The sequence below is a fragment of the Caretta caretta genome, chromosome 7, assembly GCF_965140235.1.
Source record: "Caretta caretta isolate rCarCar2 chromosome 7, rCarCar1.hap1, whole genome shotgun sequence".
NCBI lineage: Eukaryota > Metazoa > Chordata > Testudines > Cheloniidae > Caretta > Caretta caretta.
This window is the reverse complement of record NC_134212.1, coordinates 102,493,567-102,520,290: the sequence shown is the minus strand read 5'-3', so window position 1 is coordinate 102,520,290 and position 26,724 is coordinate 102,493,567. Positions and strand designations below refer to the sequence as shown.

General features: G+C 39.3%; 1 protein-coding gene across 7 annotated transcripts in view; it reads left to right on the top strand.

Annotated features, from left to right (window-relative positions):
- Nucleotides 1-26,724, top strand: part of PTPRE (protein tyrosine phosphatase receptor type E) — a 270,155-nt gene that overhangs the window by 132,334 nt on the left and 111,097 nt on the right. Inside the window, exon 1 of one of the 7 annotated variants that reach the window (XM_048857792.2) lies at nt 24,477-24,492. The exons of the other annotated variants lie outside the window; for them this stretch is intronic. The gene's annotated coding sequence lies outside the window, so the exon portion shown is untranslated. Of the gene's footprint in view, nt 1-24,476; nt 24,493-26,724 lie in introns of those variants that run through there. 7 annotated transcript variants of the gene reach the window in all.

The following is a 26,724-nucleotide window of genomic DNA, read 5'->3' as shown; positions in this document are numbered from 1 at the left end:
AGAATTTTTTTTTAAATAACTTTTTAAATAACTTGCTCTTTCCCCTATCAAAAACTAAGGATGTTTGAACAAAAATCTTAAATTCAAGGACATATTTCCAGTATTCTGTGCCAACTAGGGACATATAGGTGGTGCCTGCTCTCATTGCACTCCTTGAGTGGCTGGGGGAATCTGTCCCCATATCAACTCAAATATCCAGGAATAACGGTGTATTTAAATCAGCATTTCCTCCTTTACTCTGAATTTTCTTGTTTTACTCATTTGAACAGTCTGGAGTGTTTAAATTATATATCCCTGTGAATAAATCTGCATGAATAAATATAAGCAATATGGTGGCTTGAATTACAGATGAGACAGTTTTGTAACATTTCTTTACTTAACTCTATTAATGTTATCGTTTGCAGTAGGTTTTAGCTGAGCTCAGCATAATTGGTGATTGACAGTATTAAAAACTACAGTTGTCATGGACACTTTATAGACTGGTAGAGAAAAATTATTGGACTAGATGAGAAGATAAATCTAGGCTTCCTGACAAACATCTTAGAGGAAATATCTTCTTCAGCTTCCACAGGATATCCATGCAAATTATTTGAGGGCTGTTTTCAGGCAGATCTTTTTTTCTATTAAAAACTATCCATAAATGTGTTTAAAATTTTAAAGGCAATTCTCTGGAGCTATACATGCATAAGAACAAACAAACACAAATCCAGTGTTTTGCATTTTGAATGCTTTAAATCATTCAAATTGACATGACTTGCTAAAAAACTAATAAAGTGCAGCCTTCCAAAGATTTTCAAGTAAATTGTTTTTCCTTTTAGTATTTTCTGTATGAATAGGTTTTGTTATTCGCTGTCTTTTTATGAAAAATAGTAAATAGCTGACAAACTGTTTTTGTGGAACAATCCTAATTTGGAAATTATTGTCCCAACTAGTTAAAGGGCATTGCGACTTGTAGCCACCATTAATAATCCTGACTGCAGTGCAGAGATTTTAAATGGAACCCTATTGAAAACAAACCCTCTTTCTCAAAAAGTGCCTAATTCTCTAAGAATTTTGAGTTTCTGGAAGAGATGACTACTAAAATGAGTGGGAGCAGCTCCCAGATAGCATCCGTTAGAGCAGGGGTGGGCAAACTATGGCCCAGGGGCTGCATCTGGCCCTTCAGATGTTTTAATCTGGCCCTCGAGCTCTTGCCGGGGAGCAGGTTTGGGGCTTGCCTTGCTCCGGTGCTCCAGCTGAGGACTGGGGTCGGGGACTTGTCCCACTCTGCGTGGCTCTTGGAAGCAGCAGCATGTCCCCGCTCTGGGTCCTACGTGGAAAGGTAGCCAGGGGCTCCGCATGCTGCCCCTGCCCCAAGTGCCACCCCCACAGCGCCCATTGGCCAGCAACCATGGACGGGGCAGCGCGCAGAGCTGCCTGCTTGCACCTCCACGTAGGAGCCGGAGGGGGGACATGCCACTGCTTCCAGGAGCTGCTTGAGGTAAGCGCCACCCGGAGCCTGCACCCCGACCCCCTCCCACGCCCCAACCCTCTGCCCCAGCCCTGATCCCCGTCCCGCTCTCCGAACCCCTCGGTCCCAGCCTAGAGCACCCTCCTGAACCCCAGAGCCCGCACCCCCCCACCTTCACCCCAACCCTCAATTTTGTGAGCGTTCACGGCTCGCCATACAATTGCGACACCCAGATGTGGCCCTCAGGCCAAAAAGTTTGCCCACCCCTGCCTTAGAGTACCACAGAACTGGCAAGCTTGTGTATTGCAAGAGTTTCAGAAAGGACTGCCTTAAAGACTGTAAAGTATCTTGTGTCCTACTTCACTATTTTCTATCAGTTTGGTGTTGCAAACCAGATATTTTAGCCTAGCTGTAGTCTACCAAATTCGAGGTGAATTTAAGGACCTACTCAGTTTTCCCTTTCAATGGTTTGAAATTGCTTCAGACTGCCAAAGGCAAAAGAATGTTATAAAACAGAGCTTTAGATCTTGTTTATAAATTCACAAAAAGAAAAGGAGTACTTGTGGCACCTTAGAGACTAACCAATTTATTTGAGCATGAGCTTAAGCCCAGAGGGGACCGTTATGATTCTCTGATCTGACATGCATAACGCAGGCCAAAGAATCTGACCAAATAATTTCTGTATCACACCTATAGCTTATCTTCGAGCTATAATATATCTTTGTTTTAAAAAAATACAGTCTTGACTTAGACTGCAAGTGATGGAGAATTTACCACACATCCTCAGGTAAGTTGTTCCAGTGGTTAATTGCCTTCACTGTTAAAAATGTGTACCTTATTTCTAGTGTGAATTTGTCTAGCTTCAACTTCCAGCCATTAGATAGCATATGAAGGGTAAAGTCTCTGCTGCATCTAAATTCCACTGAGTACAATAGAACAGGGCTTTGTTAGTCTGTTAATACTCCAATTCTCTGCCCAGCTGCAACCTTGAGATCAGCTGCCTGTAATCTACTAAATGTCAAGTAGGGATTCCAGGAGAATTTTCACTTCAGCTCCTCTTTCCTCACTCCCAATATGAAGGAACAGCAGAATAATTTCAGTTTTGACTTTGATGGGGCCCCACATAGGCACATCAGTCTGCCCACATGCAACAAATTGCAGGATCAGGGCCTTAAGTAGTGAAGCTAAACTCACATAGAAGTTTAGACCCTGACCCTGCAATTTGGTGTACCTGGAGGGAATGCTGTGCCTTCACTGTCAGCATGGCTCCACCTGGGCTAAGCACTCTGCCTGCACAAAACCAGTTGCAGGATTGGGGCCTTATTTTCTGATAGTGATTTATAGTCTGGCCTAAGTAAGGACTTTGGGAAGTGATGCAGGAGTCTTCTGATGATGTGATCTGTATAAACCAGTACTGGGCTTAATATTGACTCATTGTATAGATATTGGCTTCAGTATAATCAATATATTATGACTGAAGCATATTTGTTGGTTTAATATCATATAGTTCAGCATAAATTAATATAGTGCAGATTTGATTTTGGGATCAGTGCAGATAAATAATACATGAAGGATGTGATGTTGTTCGTACGAAAAGCTCATGAATTGTTTGTCTCATGGAAACAGTTTGCCTACTTGGATCCATGCAGGTTGACTCCCACTGAAGTCAGCGGAGATCTGTGTGGGAAAAAAGATCCACTCTCCGGGATCAATGCACTGACTTAAAAAAATATGCATTTCTGATATCAAAACTTCTTATGAATTAAAGTTACTGCCTCTTGGATCATAAGTATAGTCACAAAAGGCAAATGCATCACCTGACTCAGTGAATTATTCCACAGCATCTGAGTGAAAAAATTCTAGTAAAATGAGGAAATATCAAAATCTATGACAAAAGGTACAACGTGCCAGTGTATACACATGGATAGTATTTACTTCTGGTTTATTTTTTTAGTGACAGGGAAGCCCAAATTTTCTGTCCCTAATAAAGTTTTGTCTTTTAGAAAGATAAATGGAAATGTAGTAAGCATCTGATTCTCTCAATAGGTGACTAAATTCAGAAACAGATGTTACTCTTCAGTCCTTGTGTAATTAATGCTGCTTTATTGTGATAAAGCACCAGTCACATAACAGGTGCCCTTCAGACAATTCCATGTAACAAGTTCAACATCTGGCGTATCTGTTTCAGTTTCTTGTGTAATTGTTCCTTATATATTTAATTCACCAGGTGGTATTTCTGTCCAGTTGAAAGTGCCTTTGTTATAGACGTTTTTTGTTTGGAGATGCATGATTCAGTAAATAATAGCTAATTAAATTAAATAGATGTCTTTATGGTCTGATTTAGTACATCTGCCTTTCAATATGAATATGAGATTCAAGAAGATATTTCAGTATGTCTAGTATAATCGGTAAATGCTGGTAAACATCGATTTCACCATACAAACACCAACTGAGGAAAATATATTTCCATCAATAACAATCAAAATTTACAGAGGCAAAGTAAGGAAAATGGTGCTTGAGAGCTTGAGTCAAAATCCAGTGATTTTGACTTTTGAATTAGGTTTGTTACAAATGAAGTAGTGAGTGAATAGTAAAAACTGGTATGATTTGTTGCTTTAAGGCTATTTACTTTGTGTATTTTGATGTGATGTTGACAGTTTTTGTGTTTTAACTGTTTATAGAGCTTTAACTTTTGAATCTCAATATCTACTGTCATTAAATAATTGTCTGACCCCATAATTTCCTGCAGTTGTGCAAAAATGAATTGATAATTGAAAAAATGCTTCAAAATAAACATTGATATCATCTATCAAAATTATATATTTTAAAAGATCAAATTCTGCCAAGCCTAAGTATAATTACTTTGGATTCTCTTCTAGTAGCTGGAGTTATACAGTATTTCCATGCTATTTCTCAACTGTAAAGCAAACATACATCCAAATTTTGCCTAAATGGGGACCACAATGTGAATTTGCTACAGACACTTGACATAAAATGGGTGGACTTCATCTGTTATAGGTCCATGTGTAAAGTGTTTTGAGACCTATGCCATCTGTGGGCCACACATTCCTATTACATATGAGGGCAGTCCATGGCTGTATAATAGAATACTCTTAGCCACATCTGGTCCACAGGCTGTAGCTTATATACCCTGGGACAGTGCTGCATAGGTGAATGCTAATACCTGTGCATTGGTAAGTGAATGTTCTAGTACTGAAAAAGAACACTGAACAGTACATATATAGTATTAAAAATTATTAGAGGACCATAATGCTGTGATATCTTTTTATGTTTTGATAGGATTTGATTTTCTGTCTCTTATTACTCCTAATGCTAATATACCTGGATAGAGAAGAATTAACATGAAGCAGCATATAGCTATGTATTTTGACCATTTTTTTTGCATTTAAATGCTTCTGCATCAAAAATTATTTTAAAATAAAGCACTAAAGGAATTTTATTAGTAATATTAATATCTCTTCTGGTGGCTGGCCAAATCCTACAAATCACTACTCTTGTCAGTGTTCCATTGAAGTTAATGGACTGTTAGCATGAGTCAGGTTCAGCATTTCACTGGTCCAAAAATAATCTGTCAATTAACTAGTCAAATATTGGTCAAACAATGTCAAAATGGTCAGATATTTTAAATAAATTAATTAAATTAATTTATTAAAACAAAAAAATGAGTAATACTTGTACTTTCCAATAGGGTTACTCTTAGATACTTAATCTCAAAAACAAATTACTTAACTGAATTATTTTAATTGATAAAAATGCAGAACACAATGAAATGATGTACCAAAAGAGTTGTTGTTGTTACCTTTTTTATCAATGTTAGATTGGCATTGAAACATGAACCTTATTCAAGATTGAACAATCACAAATGAAAAGAAAAATGAAATTAAAGAGAAATTAAAAACATCACAATTCAAAAAAACATTTTTAAATGCGTTTATGCTAGGTGTGCAGTGGGCCAACTCTTTAAGCAGCTTAATGGTTGTATATGTATTCTCTTTGTGTTGGGGAGAGGAGATTTAATAACTGTGAACCCTACTTTCCCTCCCCCACTCCTTTTTCAGTTAATTTCTGTATATATGTTTAGTCAGTTTGGACTCTTCAGGGCAAGGAGTGTCTTGTAACTTGTTTAATGTGCTTTGTAACCTGCCATGACTTGGTACACAAATAAAAATATATGTCTGTACAGACAATGTTTGTTCTAGATGAGTCCAGACAATCAAGATGCTCAACTTTGTTATCTCACCTTCTTCCTAATAGGTGGTATTAGCATGAAATAGAGTTGAGTGATCAAGACATTTAAGTCAGCTTACTAACAGAACCATGAAGCAATGAAAAAAAAGTAGCTGGCCACCTACATTGGGGCATTCTTGCTGGAATATTAGACAATATTTGAGTGTGGTCAAATAATATGTGGTCAATTAACATTATTGGACTGGTCAATTGACTGGCTTTCTAAGCCTAAACATGAGTAAAGTTACACATGAGCATAAGTATGTTCAGAATCAGAGGCTTGATGGGTAGACTGGTTGTTAAAGATAAACAGACAGTTTGAACTTGGCTGGTATAAGTGGAATGCATTTAGAGGAGGATGCATACATCATCAACATGATTTCCTTTAAGGAAGCATTGCATCTTCAGAAGGAACTGCTTTCCTGTATCTTGCCACACGGTCCAGCAGTGTGGGAAAAACATGAGCTCTGATAGGGGAGCTGAGGAAAAAATAGAGGCCCTAAGGGAATAGGTGGGTAAAAGCCCTGCAGATGTCATTCAGTCTGGCCTATGTATCAAGTCACTCCCTACTGACACATTCCTTAGTCAGGATTGGGTAGAACAGTGAAAACCCTGTACTAAGAATATCCAGGCTGGGTTTGATGTTGACAGTGTCCATTTAACTTATATTCAGTATTGTTGTAGCCGTGTTGGTTGCAGGATATTAGAGAGACAGGGTGGGTGAGGTAATGTCTTTTATTGGACCAACTCTTATAGTTCAAAGGAATGCCAGAGTAGGGATTCATCCCTAAAAAAAAGAGTATATAGGAAAGGGCAACTTGAAATCATAGGAGTCCATCCCCTCCCTCAGTACAGGCTCCTCTACAAATATGCTGTCAGTAAATTACTCAAACGCCTGGGCCTCATCCTCTCCTTTCCCAGCCCTGCCTGCTTAGATTTCCATGCAGAGCATGAAATGCTGGTAGCTTGTGCTTCCCCATCCCTTTCTCCAGGGAAATACTTTGCTGCTAAAACCTAGGCAGTAAATCTGGCCATTCTACTTCCAAATTTATCTCACATTGGATATTGTGCATAATTAGCATCATTTTTCAAGACTAATTCTGATATGAAGTCTTTTTGAAAGACATCACAACCTAGAAGATAATAAGATAAGTAACAGTCAGCATGGATTTGTCAAGAACAAATCATGTCAAACCAACCTAATAGTTTTCTTTGACAGGGTAACAAGCCTTGTGAATGGGGGAAGCAGTAGATGTAGTATATATTGATTTTAGTAAGGCTTTTGATGCTGTCTCGCATGACCCCATAAACAATCTAGGGAAATACATCCTATATGGAGCTACGATAGGGTGGGTGCATAACTGGTTGGAAAATTTTTCCAAGAGAGTAATTATCAGTGGTTGAGTCATGCTGGAAGGGCATATCGAGTGGGGTCCCTCAGGGATTAGTTCAGGGTCCAGTTCTGTTCAATATCTTCATCAATGATTTAGATAATGGCAGAGAGAGTACACTTATAAAGTTTGCAGATGACACCAAGCTGTGAGGGGGTGCAAGTGCTTCAGAGGATAGGATTAACATTCAAAATTATCTGGACAAACTGGAGAAATGGTCTGAAGAAAATAGGATGAAATTCAATAAGGACAAATGCAAAGTACTCCACTTAGAAAGGAACAATCAGTTGCACACATACAAAATGGGAAATGACTGCCTAGGAAGGAGTACTGCAGAAAGGGATCTGGGGGTCATAGTGGATCACAAGCTAAATATGAGTCAGCAGTGTAACATTGTTGCAAAAAAGCAATCATTCTGGGATGTATTAGCAGGAGTGTTGTAAGCAAGACATGAGAAGTAATTCTTCCGCTGTACTCTGTGCTGATTAGGATTCAATTGGAGTATTGTACACAGTTCTGGGCACTGCATTTTAGGAAAGATGTGGACAAATTGGAGAAAGTCCAGAGAAGAGCAGCAAAAATGATTAAAGGTCTAAAAAACATAACCTGTGAGGGAAGATTGAAAAAATCAGGTTTGTTTAGTCTAGAGAAGAGAAAAGTGAGAGGGGACATAACAATTTTCAAGTACATAAAAGGTTGTTACAAGGAGGAGCGGGGAAATTGTTCTTAACTGCTGAGGGTAGGACAAGAAGCAATGGGCTTAAATTGCACTAAGGGAGGTTTAGGTTGGACATTAAAAAACACTTTTTAACTGTCAGGGTGGTTAAGCACTGGAATAAATTGCCTAGGGCGGTTGTGGAAACTCCATCATTGGGGATTTTTAAGAGCAGGTTAGACAAACACCTGTCATGGATGGTCTAGATAATTCTTAGTCCTGCCATGAGCTCAGGGGACTGGACTAGATGACCTCTCGAGATCCCTTCCAGTCCTATGATTTTATGATTCTGTGATTAGCTGACCAGGCATGGAGACAGGTGAGGGAAAGTCACAGATTAGAAAAGGAGTACTTGTGGCATTTTAGAGACTAATAGATTTATTTGAGCATAAGCTTTCGTGAGCTACAGCTCACAGCTGTAGCTCACGAAAGCTTATGCTCAAATAAATTGGTTAGTTTGTAAGGTGCCACAAGTCTTCCTTTTCTTTTTGCGGATACAGACTAACACCGCTGCTATTCTGAAACCTGTCACAGATTAGAGTGTCAGATGTGTGTACTTCGTACTTTTTATTACAGGTTTGTTGGGTGATACTATATATCAGAAGCTGTAGAAATGTGACTGAACATGAAAAACTGCATTTAAAAGGGTCTCATACCAATATCCAGTTAAAATATAACAAACTTTTGCTGTAGTCTCTAAAGTCTAATACAAAATACTAAAGAGATTTCAAAAACAGTCTCAAAAAGCAATACCTGTGTTGCAAAAAGTCTGTTAAACATTTGCTAAAGTGAAATACTGTGATGGACAACTAGATTATAGAAGCATGCCTCAGAAAACCAATGTGGCAATGGTACAGCCAGAAACACTACATTACATAAAACGGGTAAATAAATCCTGAAACGTAAAGATTGTGAAAACGGGGGATTACATTCAAGCAAGTTACAGTACTGTTCTTTTTGTTTAGTTCTGGGACAATTTACCATGGTGTTATTGCATTAGTATTCTTAATAAGATCTCTACACTAGCAAAAAATCCACTTTGACTGTGCAAATGTTCAAAGCTTGTTATGCAGATAAAATCCAGAATTGCTTTTAGGGTACATAACCAGGCCTTAAAGGGATCACAATGTGCCAGGTCTGTCACTGGCCAATGATAGTATTAAATTTGATCATAACAAAATTGTCGTGCTCAGCCAGCTTCATTTACATATAATGCATTTGTTATGCCCCCTTGCCAGCCATCAGCCTTCCTCAGACTGTAAAGGTAGGGTTGCCAACTTTCTAATTGCAGAAAACCAAACACCCTTGCTCTCCCCAAGGCCCTGCCCCTTCCCCACACTCCCGCTCACTCCATCCCCACTCTCTCTGTCACTTATTCTCCTCCACCCTCGCTCATTTTCACCATGCTGCAGTGTGGGTTAAGGCTCTGGGGTGGGGGTGGGGATGAGGGATTGGAGTGCACGAGGGGGCTCTGGACTGGGGCAAAGGGGGTTGGGATGTGGGAGGGGGTGTAGGCTCTGGGAGGGAATTTGGGTGCAGGAGGGGGCTCAGGGCTGGGGCAGGGGTGGGGCCAGAGATGAGGGGCTTGGGGTGTAGGAGGGGGCTCGGGCTTGGGGGGTTCAGAGTGCAGGGGGGACTCAGGGTTGGGGTGCGGGTTGGGACATGGGATATGGTTGGGGGTGTGGGCTCCAGGTGGTGCTTACATCAGGTGGCTCCCGGGAAGTGGCTGGCATGTCTAGCTCTGAGGCAGAGTGGTGGCCAAGGGGGCTCCACACGCCACCGCTGGCTGCAGGTGCTGCCCCTGCAGCTCCCATTGGCTCTGGTTCCCCGAGCTGAAGGGACATATCGGCCGCTTCCTGGGAGCTGTCTGGAGCTGGGCAGGGAGCTGCCAGCCCCACTGTGACACCAACTGGACTTTTAATGGCCTGGTCAGCAGTGCTGAGCGGAGCCACCAGGGTCCCTTTTCAACTGGGTATTCTGGTTGAAAACTGGACACCTGGCATCCCTTCGTAGAGGTTTTAAGCTTTGTGCGTAACCCAGATCACATGCAAAATCTTTATTGCCATCTCACAAGCTTAATTCTTTGGGTATGGGTATCTGAATAATAGTGGGCTGAGGGGGGGAGAGGTGAAAGGGGAGTTGAAGTTTAAGAACTCATTTAAATAAAAAAGACAGTAAAAATAACTGCTTCTGTTGGCTAGAAACAAATCAATTCTAATTCTTCAGGAACATCAGATTTTGTTCAATATAGTTCAGCTGCAGTAAAAACGAACCATTGTTATGTGCGTTTCTCTATTCATATATAGTACATAGAATAGGCAACTAAAGAGTTCTTTCGTGACCTCCTTGCTCCATTATGAACAGAGACATGTCTTTGGTTTGCTGTTTTATAGCTGTTGTCCGGCTATACCAAAAGAAGGAGAGGAGACACCTGACATGGATTTAATCAGGCCGCAACTTTATTATTAGATGTCTGGGACTACCTGGCAGATAAAAGTGTACAGTGCAGGTAACTCCATGTTTATCCCATAATTACCTGGGGGGCTTCCACCAGCTCCCCCTCTTTTTCCATCCAGGTCCCTCCAGCACATCTATTGCTGGGACCTTACCATCCACCCCCTCTTGTAGGAGGGTTAAGGTGGGCTATAAGAAAGGAGGGTTGGCTCCGTGCCATACCAATCATAGGAGCCCTGAACCAGCCCACCCCCATTCCATTCCTTTAACCAGCACCTCCTTTTTAAGGTCTTTACCAGGCCATTTATCTGGTCACTGGGTGCCTTCCCCATGGAGTACCTGCACTGGACATCCGCCGCACACTTACCAAATAAGTTGCGACATATAGCCTACCACACCATAGTAGGTCTTCCCTAACACCCGCTGTGGGGAAGGCGAAAACCCCCCACTCCACCAAAGCCAATATGCTGGTGAGGTAAAAATTCCTTCCCAGCCCCCTCTGAAAAGGAGTGACTAGCACAATGCTCACAGCAGGTTCAAACCCCACCGGAGAATCACACCTCAGGGGGATGGAGAACGGGTCCTGCTTTGCCTGCTGCTTGGAGAAAGGGGTGTCCAATGCCAGAGCTTTCACTTTTAAAGCTTTCTGCCCTTACATTCCAAGGGGTGAGTAGGTGCTGTAAAGCTGACCCACCTTTTTGCAGCAGTTGCTGACCTTGTTCCCCCCCATCCCATTGTAAAGCACTATTGCCTTCCTCCAGCAAGCCTGGACAACATCCTCACTCCACTTACGGTGTGGTGCGGTCAGTGTTGCAAACTGGCTAGTGTAAGAAGGAAAGGTGTGTTTGATAGAATACAGTTCTGAAGACACCTGTATTTGTACTAGCCTCTACTGCTGTGTTAGCTTTATTAGAAAGCTGAGGAAAGTAATGATAATTAAATGGGAGTAAAACCATTGTAAAACTAAATTAATTTGAAACTGTTGTGCTTATCAAGCCTAGTAAACAAAAGTTTTCAGGAGACAGCATTTTTAAAAAGGCACATTGAAGAATATTTACTGTTATCTAACATTAGTTTCTCTTTTCTTTTGTCTTTATGTAATAGAAGTTGACTTTTCTCCCAGACAAGTTTCTCTGTCTCTCCCTTTCCCCCCTCCCCTCCATGTTGTAGATGCGAAGGGGGCTTAGGGAAGAGGAGATGAGGGAGTCATTCTCCTTTTCCTGAAGTCTGCAGAAGCAGAGAATCTCCAGTGAGTTTTGGGATGCCCTCTCAATTTCCACAAGTTTATACACACGCTGAACGCTCTCCACCAACTCTGAGCCTTAGATGGCCAGTCCTTGGGGACCATTCCTGACTGTCTCTGAAGTTCGATAGACTAGTTAGCCGTCAGAAGACTTTACTTTGACTATCTGAGTCTGACAGGCCTAGTTGGCTCACTGTGGGGGTCGCTGATGACTCTCCTAAGGCTCCTCAGGGTTGGAGGTCTTTACCTAAAAGTAGATTGAAGAGTATAGGATAATGTGTACTTAAAGCCTCATTAAAATAACCCGGTATATGACTAGATATGAAACCAGAATGTAAAAATTGTATCTCTAGCATGTCAGTCAATAGCTAATCAAGACCTAATACATTTAGAGTTATACAAATATTTTTGTTCCATCATCACGATAATGAATTTCCGAATATATTAATCGCAACTCAAAATAAAATGGGTTAAACTCTGCTCTTGAATAAGTGTGTCTAGACATAACTCTGAGTTAAGTAGGATGGAGCCAGGTGTGCACATTTTGACTCAGTATATTTTCACAATGTTGAATATGACAGGACTGCAGCATTACAACATGGTCTGTTGTGAAGGCACAAAACAGAGTGATAAACCATTAGATATATCACTGGTTCTCAACCAGGGGTACATGTGCCCCTGGGGGTACACAGATGTCTTCCAAGGGGTACATCAACTCATCTAGATATTTGCCTAGGTTTACAACAGGCTGCATAAAATGTAATGGTGAAATTAGTACAAACTAAAATTTCATACAACTTGTTTATACTGCTCTCTATACTGTACACTGAAATGTAAGTAAAATATTTATATTCCATTTGATTTATTTTATAATTATATGGTAAAAATGAAAAAGTAAGCAATTTTTCAGTAATAGTGTACTGTGACAATTTTGTATTTTTATGTCTGATTTGTAAGCAAATAGTTAAGTGAAACTTGGGGGTACGCAAGACAAATCAGACTCCTGAAGGGGGGTACAGTAGTCTGGAAAGATTGAGAGCCACTGAGTTATATTACTGACTGAGCCATAGACTTTCTTGTGACTTTGGACAAGTCACAATCTCGTTGTTACTGAATCTACTCATTTGTAAAATGGGGGAAACCATGCTTTTCTGGTTCATAGTTTTGTTAAATCTAGAATTCACTGTTTGTATAGCTTTTTAAAATTTTCGGATGGAAGGTACAAAATAAGGTCAAAGTATTATTTATTAGCATGCTCACATTTAGGATTTTATTCAGCTCTTGTAAGTACAGGTGACAATCATATGATAAGAAGGCAGAAAGTATAAAAAGATTTTAAAATGTTACTTAATATTCCAAGCTAAAAAAGAAAACTAATGCTTTTATTTGCTTTCATTTGAAATCATGTTGCTTAACTCACTCAGGGGGGCTTTGAGTGCTCAAAAATGAGTTATGGGATTTTACCAAATTCACAAAAGAAATTTAAAGTGTGATTATCTGTTTGTTTGCAGAGCTCAGTGATACAATATATTATAATGCGTATTTGTTTTTTTCCAAAGTATTCTATTGCAATGGTTGATAACTCACTATGATACTGAAATTTTAGCTATTGGCCCTACTAAAGAGAGAAAAGGAGTACAGATTTGTTTTAAGAGTTTCTGTGCTGATTTGGTGTTTCACCATTCTTTTTTTTTTTTTTCCTGCGGGTAGGCCATTTCCGTTTTTAAACAGATGCATGTTCTTGCATATCCTGATTCGGACTCTTTGAAATCAAAACTATTAAACATGGGAAATAATTGCAAAAAACTGCAGGCCCCTGCACCTGCATGGAGACTCATTAAAGTCAGTGGGGTTCTACCTGGCACCAACTGTCTACCTGTGTGGGAATGATTGCAGGGTTGGGGTCCTGAATGGTAGTGTGGCATGCAATTACTTTGTCAAACACTCTATGGTGCTGTACATTTCAAATATCCTATCATACTTCTTTATAAAAGTTGGATTTAGTGAAGGTCATTGTAGACATAAAATAAGGCCTAGTACTTGTTACACAAAAGAGTTCAGGTAAGATACTGCGTGAAACATGCTCTTTCATACTTTCATAGATATAGTCTTCTTTAGTGATCTCCTATAAATATTTTCAGTACTGACTCATTCGGACTTTACCCAATAATTATTAAAAAGCAAAGAAAGAAACAAGGGTTTGATTTATATTTTTGTTCTTCCCCCAGTAATACAGTGGTTCTCAAACTTTTGTACTGGTGACCCCTTTCACATAGCAAGCCTCTGAGTGTGACCACCCCTTATACATTAAACATACTTTTTTGCATATTTAACACCATTATAAATGCTAGAGGCAAAACAGGGTTTGGGGTGGAGGCAGCCAGTGGGGACCCCCCCCCCCCCCCATGTAATAATCTCATGATCCCTGAGAGGTCCTGACTCCCCGTTTGAGAACCCCTGCAATAATAGCATATACATTAGTGAAAATTGCATAGCCAGAATCAGCATTTAGCAGATTTTGTCAGATAGTAAATCCAGCATGTCATTAGTGGGCTGTTTCTGTAGGGGATGCATTTTTCTTAATAAATGGACATTGTAATAATGGAGAAAACAAAAATGAAAGATGATCCATTAATAGTAAAGCTAATTGCTTAAGAAAAGCAATTTAACTTAAAATGTGAAATTTTTAAATTTATCCAATTAAAACACTAAAGGAAGGTAATTTGGGATTTATCTACCCTTGGAAGTTTACCAAAATAGCTATTCTGGAATAATTATTCCAGAATAGAGAGACAAGGGAGGTGAGGTAATATCTTTTATTGAACCAGCTTCTGTTGGTGAGAGAGACAAGCTTTCCAGAACAGTTATTTTGGTATAATCCCCCATGTGAACACTCCTATTCAGGAATAAGAGTACCTTTTTCTGATTATCTTAGGTCACATTGGCTCCACGCTGTTCACATGCAGTTTTCAAAGGTCACTTGACAAACAAGGAAGATGATTAAGTAGGGGACTGACTAGGTTCTCCCTCTTCCTAGGCCCATGGCCTCAGACATACGGTCAGTGTGGTGCATATGTGGTAGTAGGATTGTCACCATTCAGTAAGGCAAACACTTAAGTAAACTTCACCTATAGCTGTCCTTCAACTCCTCCAACAAATCCACACACCCTTTAACAAGGCTATTTTTCCTATCCTGGTCAAAAATTTATTGCGCTGCTGATATTGTTTTGTTTTGATTTTGGCCATTTTTAAATGTTTTTAAATTTAAGGAAATTTTGAAACAAAAAGTAATTTCAAACCAAAAATCAAAACGTTTTGTTTTTAAAAATTTTTCCTAAGCAAACAGTTTGACAAAATCAACATGAATTTTCGAAACATTATGGTTTTCCCAAATTTGCATTTTTCACTGAAAAAAGTTTTGTTCAAAAAAGTTTACCCAGTTCTATTTTTAAGGCCACTGCAGCTCTCATTTTGGAGCAATGAAATAGGGATTTAAAAAAACCTATATATATCCACACAGTGAAGACCAAACCATGCATTAACAAGTTCAAGTCACTAGCATGATATCCTGACCCAGAACATTTTGCTATGTAGATGGACCTAACAAGTCAAGGCTATTTCCTTTTCCATGCCCATTTAAACCTGGACTCTCTGATAGGACTCTCAGTATGGGTGCTATTTGCAGCTGTATCTGATCTGAAGTATGCCTCTGAACTGAAGGAGTGAGATAACCAATTAGTGTTATGTGAGCCCTTGTCTACACTATGGGGGAAGATCAATCTAAGTTAAGCAACTTCAGCTACATGAATTACATAGCTGAAGCCAACATACTTAGATCTACTTACCGCAGGGTCCACACTATGCTATGTCGACGGGAGACGCTCTTCCATCGACTTGCCTTGTGCTTCTCGTTCAGGTGGAGTACAGGAGTTGACGAGAGAGAGATTGGCGGTTGATTTAGTGGGTCTTCACTAGACCCACTAAATCGACCGCCGATGCATCCATTGCAGCACGTCGATCCCCCAGTAAGTGTAGACAAGCCCTAAGTCACCTAAACAACCATAAAATGACGGCTACTGTAGGTACTGCTGACCTTAGGGGTTAGGCAGATTCAAACCAGTCAACAGAGGTGAAAGACTTCATATTCTATTATCAATCTCATGAGCTAATCAGACACTTTTGAATAAATATTCTTAGAAAGGTTAGCAAATAGACTTTTTCATGTAAGTTTCAACAAGAGAACATTATTTCCTCTTCAAGCTTCTACTAGTGCCTTTGGCACACATTTTAAGGGCTTCAGCTTTTGGATTGTACAAAAAGATGAAAATCTGTTTGAAGGCAGTGAGGGAAAAAGAGCTTCGTCATAAGCTTTTGGCAGAAAAGATATTTAAATTGCCTTAGCACAGCACTACTAACATCAAGGAGCTTCAGAATTTCATTTTTATCGCACAACCTATATATTTGGAAATTCTATTTTACAGCCAGATTCCTCAGGGAATTTTTAAAGGTTGTGTGACAGGCACCTAGGGGAGAAGAAATTATATTCAGATAATGAATTAAAACTTTAAGATGAAAGAAAAAGGTATAAATTGTCACCTTCAACATTTACTGAACCAAGAACAAGTCACAGTAGTCTGTAATAGCAACCAGTTATAACTCCTGTCCCCATTGTTAGTGATGGAAAATGAGCATTAGCGGAATATAGCTAGCTGAGTATAAACGTTACTCTGAAACTGAGGAAGTTGTTAGTAACTGCATCTGTATTCCCCCTCCGTGGTCCACTACGGGCACTCACTTAAGGTCCCTGGCTCCCAGCTGTCTTGGGTAGAGATCCATGTCTCTCTCCTGCTAGATCAGGAATTTTCAGGCAGCACAGCTCCCTGATTTATCCTGTGATGTTCTCAGCAAGCCAGACTGCCTAAATGGGCTATGAGGCTATGAACACAATAATTGCCCGCAGTTGCAAGCTGCCACACAGCTTCTTCCAACCAAGCACATTTACTTTTTAAGATGAAAACATTGCAGAAAAAATGTATTAAAAACGAGAAAAGAACCTACACACACGCTAAAAAGCTTACCAGAGGTTATCTCTACTACAACCATAGGCTCTGGTAGGTGTCAGTCCTTCTAAACCTTCCGCAAGGATTCATTCTCAGCCCCCAATCCGCTCGACAGAAGGTCTTGTCCGTTAGTTGGTTCAGAAGAAAGGCCCCGTCAGTTTAAACTCAGACTATTTGTCCAGAAGGCCTTCCTTTGTCTATTGGTCTCTGGTGAATCCAATTTGAACTAGTATAAGTGAGCCTCCCCAGGAGGCTCTCTGTTTGTGTGTATTGAACAATGTTACAGGGAGAAACAAAAAGTTGTTTGTAGTATTTTTGCACAACATTTCCCATTTTTATGCTGACTTTATTATTTCAATGTCCATGAAAGTAAAATGCCACTTTTGATTTAAAAATAATTCTGATTTTTCAAAACTTTGTTTGACTCGATCTAATTTTGTTCCAGCTCTTCAACTCTTTCTTTTATTTGCCCAACTGTACTTTAAAAGTAGCAGTGTACAATCAAAAGAAACCCAGGAACAATGCTGTTTTTGTTGAATTACAGAAATGCAGGTGAGGCATGTGTGTACTGATGCTGATGAAGTGAGCTGTAGCTCACGAAAGCTTATGCTCAAATAAATTTGTTAGTTTCTAAGGTGCCACAAGTCCTCCTTTTCTTTTTTGGAGATCCAGACTAACAGGGCTGCTACTCTGAAACCTCTCACTAGGATAGTCTTACAGTTCTAAGGCTAAGGCCTTTGGCTAAGCAGCAGGGGCAGCCTTCTGTCACATCCTCACATTCCAAACCAGTCACATTGAAATAAGGTGGTATTGGGCTGTTTGGAAGACGATCCTGTCCTGATAATGCCCATCACCACCAGATAAAGAAACAGATCTTAAGTGATAGCATCCTGTCTGGCAAGAAATCACTTATCAATGGTTGTGGTTGTGAAACCCTATTTCTGTATTGTTTTATGGCCCCCACTTTTCTATTGCTAATCTGTGTGGTTCTCTAATTGTTTCTGTCTGCAGTATAATTAATTTTGCTAGGTCTAAATTAATTAGGGTAGTGGGATATAATTGGTTGGAGAATTATGTTACAATATGTTAGGATTGGTTAGTTAAATTTCAGTAAAATGATTGGTTAAGGTATAGCTGAGAATATTACTATATAAACTGGGGTCAAACAGGAAGTGGGGGGAAGGGAAATTGGAATCATGCTTGCTCAGGTGGGGGGAACAGGAATAGGGAATGGGGAACAGGGACACAGGCAAGGCTGTGCGGTGTCAGAGCTGGGAAGGGGGACACGGGGCAAATGTTCTGCAGTGTCAGCGCTGGGAAGGGGGACATGGACTAAATGGTTTGTGGCGTCAGAGCTGGGAACGGAACACTGGGGAACAGGCTCTATGGGCGTATAGAGATAAGCCCGATTGGTGTGAAGGGCTTTGGAATATGCTGCTTGGAAACTAACCCCACTAAACATTGCATTCTTTGCACTTCGGACTTCTGGTCTTTTCCTGCTTGCTGTCTGCGTGACAAGAATCAGGGAACTGGGAGGGTGAAGGGAAAGCCCTCTAACAAGTGTATCTTTTTATGTCTATTTTTAGTACAGAGTGCATATTTCAAAAATAGCCCTATTACTGTACAAAACACCATCCTTGAACGAACGTATCATGACTGATGTCTGAAAGTGATAACCTCAAAAAGTAGCCACTGGCAAATCTGGAACCATTAGTCCTTAACTGGTTACCATTTACCTAATTTGCGAAGAGTAAGCATTACTCTGCCTACATCATTAGCTCCCTTGCAAAGAAAGAGGAAGTGAGGTTAAGCATTTGACTAACCTCCAGTGAAGGAAAAAGTAACTGGATTATAAAGACACCCCATTAAGTCTTGACTGTTCTCAAATAAAAACACCTTTCATTAGTTTAGTTTGGTTCTTTGCTTCACTCACCCTTCACATATAAAATGATTATCCCTAATTTGTGAAAATTAATCTGATATTGTTTCTACCCTTCCAAAGCTCGTTTAATTATATAGATTGCTGCATACATCAAGCAATCATTTCTGCAAGGTGCAATTCAGTGAACAGTTACATTAAATATGGATTTTTCCTTTGTTTCAGTGTATCCTTTTTTAAACCTATCCTATTGTATTGCTGAGGATTTTTAAAACAAGACTGTTTGTTTATATGTGGAAAAAATAGACCGTTGTACACATTGTCTTTTTAAAACAGACGTATGAATGAAATTATTCAGCCCCCAGAATATTTCCAATTGACTTCCAAAGAATGCACATGCAGCAAATTGAGCTCTTGACTTCTTTTTATTTGTGGTTCAGTTCTTAAACTAAGAGGTCTCTTGAAAGAATGCTGCTTGTTCGCTGGTTGCTTACACTGAATAAATGCATAGCTAATCGTTGCAATGCAAGTCACTTGGACTGTGCTAATTTGAAGATCAGTCAACAGTAGGTCTGACATCTCTGTACTGGGTTGGGTTATAAAATGAGGCTCCTTGAAAAAAAAATGAATGTCCTTCTGAATAGCTCAGGGTAATAAATTTTGGTTTCTTTCAACAGACCTTTAATTTTTTTATGACACCTAGAAGCAAGAAATGAAAAAAATGCTATTTCAGCCCACTTTGTAATTTGTGGCATGTGTGCACACACACATTTTCTCATTTCTTTGCTAACACCTCCACATTGTTGGCTCTATAAATTATGTTGAGTTTGACAGAGCAAGAGGCTGTTAGCCTTACATTTTTAACATTATTTTGCTTTTCTTTCTTTCTTTAGATTTCTCCTCCGTTCATTTAAAAATGCAGTGTTGTGAACTCCTGTGACTTTTATCACAAATGTTATAATATTTTTGTCTGTCTTTAAGTCCCAACTCCTGGATTCATGAGAATCTTGCCTTTTTTTTTTCTTTTAATGAAAGTTTCTAGCCCACATAGTCTTCAGAGAAAAGCTGGAAAATATAATTCAAGTGTAATCCACAAAGAGTCACAGAACAGAAATTAAAGAAAAGAAATAAAAAATGAATTATGAATTATTTTTAAAATGGTCTTGTGATTTTGGGGGCCTGACTCATGATTTTTGAATATTTTAATGCTGAAACTGTCAGGTAGCAGAGCGAATCATTACTTAAGATTTTGCTTCTTTCTCTTGCTTGCTTCCTCTGCCTTTGTCCCCTGAAGTAGTCTTAGTGACACCAGAAAATTCATAATGGATGTTGAAACCTCAATGAAGTGTTACATTATTAGGTTTTGAAATGTTGTTTGTCTCCTTACTTCCTTTACCGGTCACAGTATTAATGAAGCACAGTTGTTTCACAGGCTTTATTGCCAAATGGTAAAGGTCAAAATGTGCAGGCAATAAAGTTTTATTCCTTCCCCAAGGAGGTTCAGCTAGACACTATTTTTGATATGTTACAGTCTACCATACTTTTGTAATAGCTTTTTAAAATGCAGAAGGTAAAGGCATTCAGAACACACAATCATCACAAACGTGTCTGTTATCTAACATTTGGTTCAATTCATCGTTTATGTAGCAAAGAAATCTTGTCTTCCTTTGAACTAAGTACAGTACAGCAGAGTCTGTTTGCTTAATTATCTTACCGATAGCCCTGGTTTTGGGTCACTTTGCTTTCATTACCTTTGAGACAAACTTTTTTGCTTCCTCTTCATGCCATTTATCAGAAGGCATAGTTTCCACATATGTGTATTTAGAGCTGAATCTTGTTAGGATGGTTTTGACCAAGAAGCCTTCACTAGAGGGCAGTATACCGTGTGGACCTAGTTTTCAATCTTGGGATTCAAACTGGGCACTTAAATCCTGTGTTTTGGGCACGCACTCACTTGCACACCTGAGAACAAAAATGTCTGTTTTATGCACTAAGTGTTAATTTGTGCATCCAAAGTGGGATATTGATATCTTAATAAGTTATCAACATTTAAAAACAGGGCTTTTAAAAAAGTGCATGTGAAAATTGTTTGAGAGGTACCTATTAAAAATGTATAATTGAGATTAATGTTATCACTAGTCTGACAGAGTTATAGTCCTTTAATGTACTTAAATGTACATGAAACCCCAACACCTGCCGATGAGCAACAATACCTTCTTTATTGTTTTTCTGCAGAAATTACAGATTTGACAGCTACTTTCATACAACAATTTTTAAGATAGACCATTCACCTGTCACTCACTAGCCGTTACAGCAGAATATAACCATTTAGCACTTACAGTAGATAGAAGTAATCACATAAATCTCTGGCCAGTAAGGAAGAATCAGTGACTACCAAGAAATATGTCCTCCTAAAGGACAAACAACATTGTCATGGATGTGCTGCCAGGGATTGCCAAGATGTGACCACAGGTATAGGAGTATGTTCTAGCATATTTCTTGCACTCTGATGCCAAGGACAAGCTTTTGTTTTCTCTTCAGTGATATAATCTAGCTCAGGCCACAGAGTAACTTTCGGCATTTTTCCTTTACATAGAATCATAGAAATGTAGCACTGGAAAGGACCTCACCTGGTCATCTAATCCAGTCTTCTGCACTGAGGCAGGACTAAGTATTATCTAGAACCATCCCTGACAGGTGTTAGTCTAACCTGTTCTTAAGAACCTCCAATAACAGAGATTCCACAACCTCCTTATGTAATTTGTTCCTCTGCTTAACTAACCTTAGATTTAGTTTTTCCTTATGTATAACCTAAATCTCCCTTGCTGCAATTTAAGCCCATTCCTACTTCTGTCGTCAGTGACTAAGGAGAACAATTTATCCTCTTTATAACAACCTTTTACGTTCTTGAAGACTGTTATCATGTCCTTCCCTCAGCCTTCTCTTCTACAGACTAAACAAATCCATTTTTTTCAATCTTACCCTGTGTGGCACCCAGAACTGGACACAGTACTCCAGTTGGGGCCTTATCAGTGGTGAGAAGAGCGGAAGAATTACTTCTAGTGTCTTGCTTACCACACTCCTGCTAATACATCCCCGAACAATGTTTTGGGTTTTTTTGCAACAGTAGTACATTGTTGACTTATATTAATTTGTGACCCACTACAGCCCCAGATCCTTTTCCGCAGTACTCCTTCCTAGGCAGTCCTTTCCCATTTTGTATTTGTGCAATTGATTATTCTTTCCTAAGTGTAGTGCTTTGCATTTGTCCTTATTGAATGTCATCCTCTTTATTTCAGACAATTTCTCCAGTTTGTCAAGAACATTTTGAATTCTAATCTTGTCCTCCAAAGCACTTGCAATCCCTCCAAGCTTGGTATCATCCACAGACCCACGACAGATCCCTATGGTACCCCATTCGATATGCCCTTCCAGCTTGATTGTGAACTATTGATAACTACTTTCTGAATATGCTTTCCCAACCAGTTGTGCAACCACCTTATAGTAAATTCATCTAGACCAGTGGTGGGCAATCTGCAGCCCATCAGGGTAATCCTCTGGCGGGCCACCAGACCATTTGTTTACATTTGCCTGGCTGTCTGCAGCTCCCAGTGGCCGCAGTTCACCATTCCCAGCTACTGGGAGCTGCAGGCGGACCTTGGTAGAGGCATCCAGGGTTGGGTCTCCATCTGGAACACGTGGAGGAGCCAAAATCAGTGTTGGCATGAGTGATGTGGCCTTCCCAAACCATGCTCTTTTCTAAATAATTATATTATACTCCTTTACTTTGCACTGCTCAGTGTGAAATGAAATCAATATCTGTTATCTTAAAAGTTATTAGAGTAACAGAGCTAGGACCCCATAATATTTGCTGAGCCATGGCCATGTGTATGTAACGCCAACAGACCTTGGTCGTCAGTGGGCAGGATTGAACCTGGGACCTCTGGAGCTAAATTTATGAGCTTCTACTGCATGAGCTAAAAGCCATATGCCTGTTGGCTAAGGCTATAGAGCAGACTCATTAATTTCTCTTTAAGTGGTCTCGGTGCCAGTACATGGGACAGAACACCATACCTAAGAGGCGTGTGGGTTACATATACACCATGATCATCAGCAGAGGTCCTATAGCTGCTAACTAGTAGTAAAACGTCATAGTAGCTGGGGCCAGTCTCTAGGGTGGATAATGATCACATGCACTAAGACAGAGTATGACAAATAAGCATCTACACAAACACCTACAGGCCAGCAAGTAGGGGTGTAGCTCTAAAGTACTCCAGTGTGCTGTGCACTAACTGTCCAGGTGGACCTTGCCACTGTCCACTGAGAGTTTACTAGTATGCATTGACATACTGCAAGGGTGCAGGGTGGGGAGCGGTTTGTTTTAGGATTGTTTTCAACCAGCCCTATGGAATTGATGGATTTAGTTATCTGGAATAATACTACATAAGATCTAATTTTCCTGCTGTTTTAACATTCAGCACCAGATTGAAAAGCTATTTGACCTGCCTATTTTCTTACTTGTGAAGTCTTCACAGGCAAGTCTTCACTGAACTAGAAAAATATTAGCTAGCAAATTCTTTCCATGCTTGAATGGCAAAAAGAATCTATACAAGTCTCTGTGTTGCCATATAATGTGACCTCTCCATCCTAGGGCAGTTAAAAATAGAATCTCACTTTTACATTCTTCTGGAAACCAGCTACAGGTTGAAATTTTGGCCCCATAGAAATCAATGGCCAAGTTCCCATCAACTTCAGCAAGACTAGGATTTCACCCAGTTTCCATCAAAGGTAGATGTGGATGACTGATCTGTCAGGAGCTCAGATATTCATGTCCACTGCTTCCCATCCAATTTATTCATTTTATATTTTTGCTCTGTCTAGTGTCCTTTTGCCAACTGGATTTTCCTCCTCTGTCCCTATAATGTGAGTTATGACTTTTCCCAACTATGGGACACATCACATGCCCACTGAAATACCAAATCAAGATCAGCATGAGAATAGCTATCAAAGAATTCTTAGCTATTTTAAAAAATGCTGTGACATGCCTTTGCCCAAGCCCAATAGTTATACTTCATCTGTCGGGTCACAAAGACCATTCTATTCTGTAGCCTGATGAGTAATCCTTGAAAATAATGTAACTGATTCATGTTTTGGGGAACTAAGGTATCCACTTTGATGCTTGCTGGTGCCAGGTGAAAACAATTGGGAACAATCACGGGATCCAAATACTCATCAGAGCTCTGAAAAACTTCACATCTCTTTGTGAATTCTAACACTTTAACCCTCTGTTAAGTTGTATCAAGATTTTGTGTGCAGTGCTTCACTTGCATGATTTTGGTTGGCTACACTGTGTAATGATTGGTTTCAGAGTAGCAGCCGTGTTAGTATGTATCCGCAAACGGAACAGAAGTACTTGTGGCACCTTAGAGACTAACAAATTTATTTGAGCATAAGAAAGTTTATGCTCAAATAAATGTTAGTCTCTAAGGTGCCACAAATACTCATGTTCTTTTTGTGTAATGATTGGCTTCACAGTGATTTTTTCATGCTATGCAGTTCTTCATCGAAAACAGAAGTATGTTTCAGTAACACACAAATTAGATCTTTTCAACTGTGGCTTTCCTGGCAATCTTTAAATCTTTTTAAGACACTGACCCAGTTGAGATGGCTAATCATTCTTCCGCACAAAAAGTGGGAATATTGTTTTTTCCAGGGAGTTAAATCTACAGAATTTAAATTTAAATTCTAAATTAAATTCTATTAAATTCTAATTTAAATTCTAATTTAAATTCTAATTTAAATTCTAATTTAAATTCTATTAAATCGAATCCCCAGCATGGTCCCTAGTTACCCTACGAATGTCCACAGAACAACTCTGCAACATTCAGGGAAAGACTGAGTGTAACCTGATGTGCTCTATAAAGACTATAATGTACTTCATCCTGATACAACCATTAATGCATTTCCTATATCTGCTTCCAGCCAAACTGGCAGTCCTTTAAAGTGGAGCTCCCCTTCCCCTGATCTATGGGAAAGCCATTACATAATGCGGGTAGGTGTCTTCTCTCTATAGTCTTCTTGCTCTGAGTTTAGGAAATGGACAGCCCTTTTTCTTGCTATACCTTCATTAGTTGTTTTTCTCATTTGCCAATGCCCATCTTTCTTACAGGCATGTTCTTCTGTCTGCAGGGGAGGTTTTTTTTTTTTTTTTTTTAAACACAATCAGCATTTCAGGCCTTTATACCAATACATTGCTTCTCACTGAGCCAGTGTGCCACATGAGCAATATTCTTGAGTACCTTGGGTTTATCTTGAAAATTCTGCTGTCTTGTGCACTTTTTGTAAATGAATTCAGCACTTCGGATTTCCTTGCGGTAATTTCCACAGCCTTCTGGCATATGAAACCATGCTCAGATACACACTATTTCTGTATTGCCTCACTTTGTACACCAGCCTGTCATGAAACGTGTCTTTTAAGACAGCATTGAGGTCACAGTAAGTGCCTCAATTCAATTGCAGCCCTCCCAAGTCTGCTACAAATTGTGCAATCATTTCCTCCATTTCTTGGTTTCTTTTATGAAAATGAAATCACTGAGATTAACAAAGTGAAATTTTACCTTCCATCATGCTCAGGAGAGTGGGTACAAACTGGTCTTCTGGCATGGCACTTACAGCTATAAATACAATGCTTTGTATAAGATCTCTGCTGTTCCTTATTCTCATAAAATGTTTTGAAAACCTGCCAAAACCTTTATTAGTGTCAGATGTCAATTGCTTTTCAAAGGTATTCAAAAGAAGTCACTGTAAATTCTAAAACAGATTAGCTGAAGCTCCAATGGATACAAGGTTTCTCTACTGACCATATAACGTAAAAGAGAAGTTAATGAACTGTAGAATTCACTCATGGAAGTTCCAGCAGTTTACCTACTGACTCCACCTTTATCCCTGGCTTCATTTCAAGTTGAGGAACTGCAGAAAGTTTTTCTTTTCAGCTAATGTCTACTATTGTATGTGTAGAGTTTTTAACTTTAGCATCATGTTGCATTATAGTGCTAACTTGGTGAAATCTATATTTCAGGTAGGCCATGTGTAATGAGAAATGTAATGTAGCCTCATAGTTTTTTATGAAGTGGACTGCATCCAAAATAAATACCAGCTCCACTGGGGTATTCATTGCACTAAATGCAGGAATTTTCAATAATCTATTGAGTTTTCCCTGTGTAGAATAATGGGCTTAATATATATCCTTATTGGGTAGCTACTGCTTGTTTCTTCCAGCAAGTCCTTTTCATCCTGGTACTCATCTCCATAGCGAGAAAGGACAATGTGAAGTGGTAAATTAAGGTGCAAGTGTGTCAAGTTGAGTCAATATAAGTATTGCCCTCAAGTAGTCTGGATGTAAACTTTCATATGATCAATAGCAATATGTTCACCATGGTGACTATATTGTATGATACTATCAAAGGGTTCAATTTAAGTAGACATCCAATTAGACCTAATTAATATAATTTCTGAAAGCCAAATGACAATAGAATATTTCAAAATAACTACTTCTTCAGATCAAAACAAGACAAAATCTAATTCAGAGTCCTCATAGGAAAGCAGCATGTGAATGTAATGCTTCTCCATCTTGTAAAAGGCTGTTGTGTGATTAGTTATCTAATCTAAGAATGGACCAGGAGAGAATAGACCAGGGTTCATGATGAACCTGTTTGTGTATTGAAACTGTAGGATAAATTGACACAAAAAAAATAAGCATGTATCCTCACTATGTTTAGTATACTCGGACATAAAAGAATTTATAGACAAGGAGGTATGAGCAAGCCTGTAGAAGGAGAGAAAAGAAAATGTAAGATGATGTTTAATGACCCTTTTTATTTGCTTTGTCATACACTTACAGCTTTATTATTTTTAAAATTATTGTTCCAACCAGATCCATTAAGTTCTCAAGAAGCTTTAGGAATGGATACAAGAACTAAGGAAAGGTTTTTAGCATTCACATTGATACAATAGCACTAATCAAGTAGTCATTCACATTCTTTGGTTTAAAAATATATTTTTGTTCTTTGCTTATTTGCCATATTTCTCATTCATGTTCTAATTTCTTTCTGATTGACCCTTTTCTTTCCCCTATGCTTGATGTTACCTCATTCTATTTATCCTTCTTAAACTCTCATTCCCAAGATGAAAAAATTGTATTTTTGCTGATTGAGTTTTTTCTTAATTACTAATTAAGTTTAGTAATTATTTTTATCTGTTGATACTGTAAAAGCATAAACTTGGA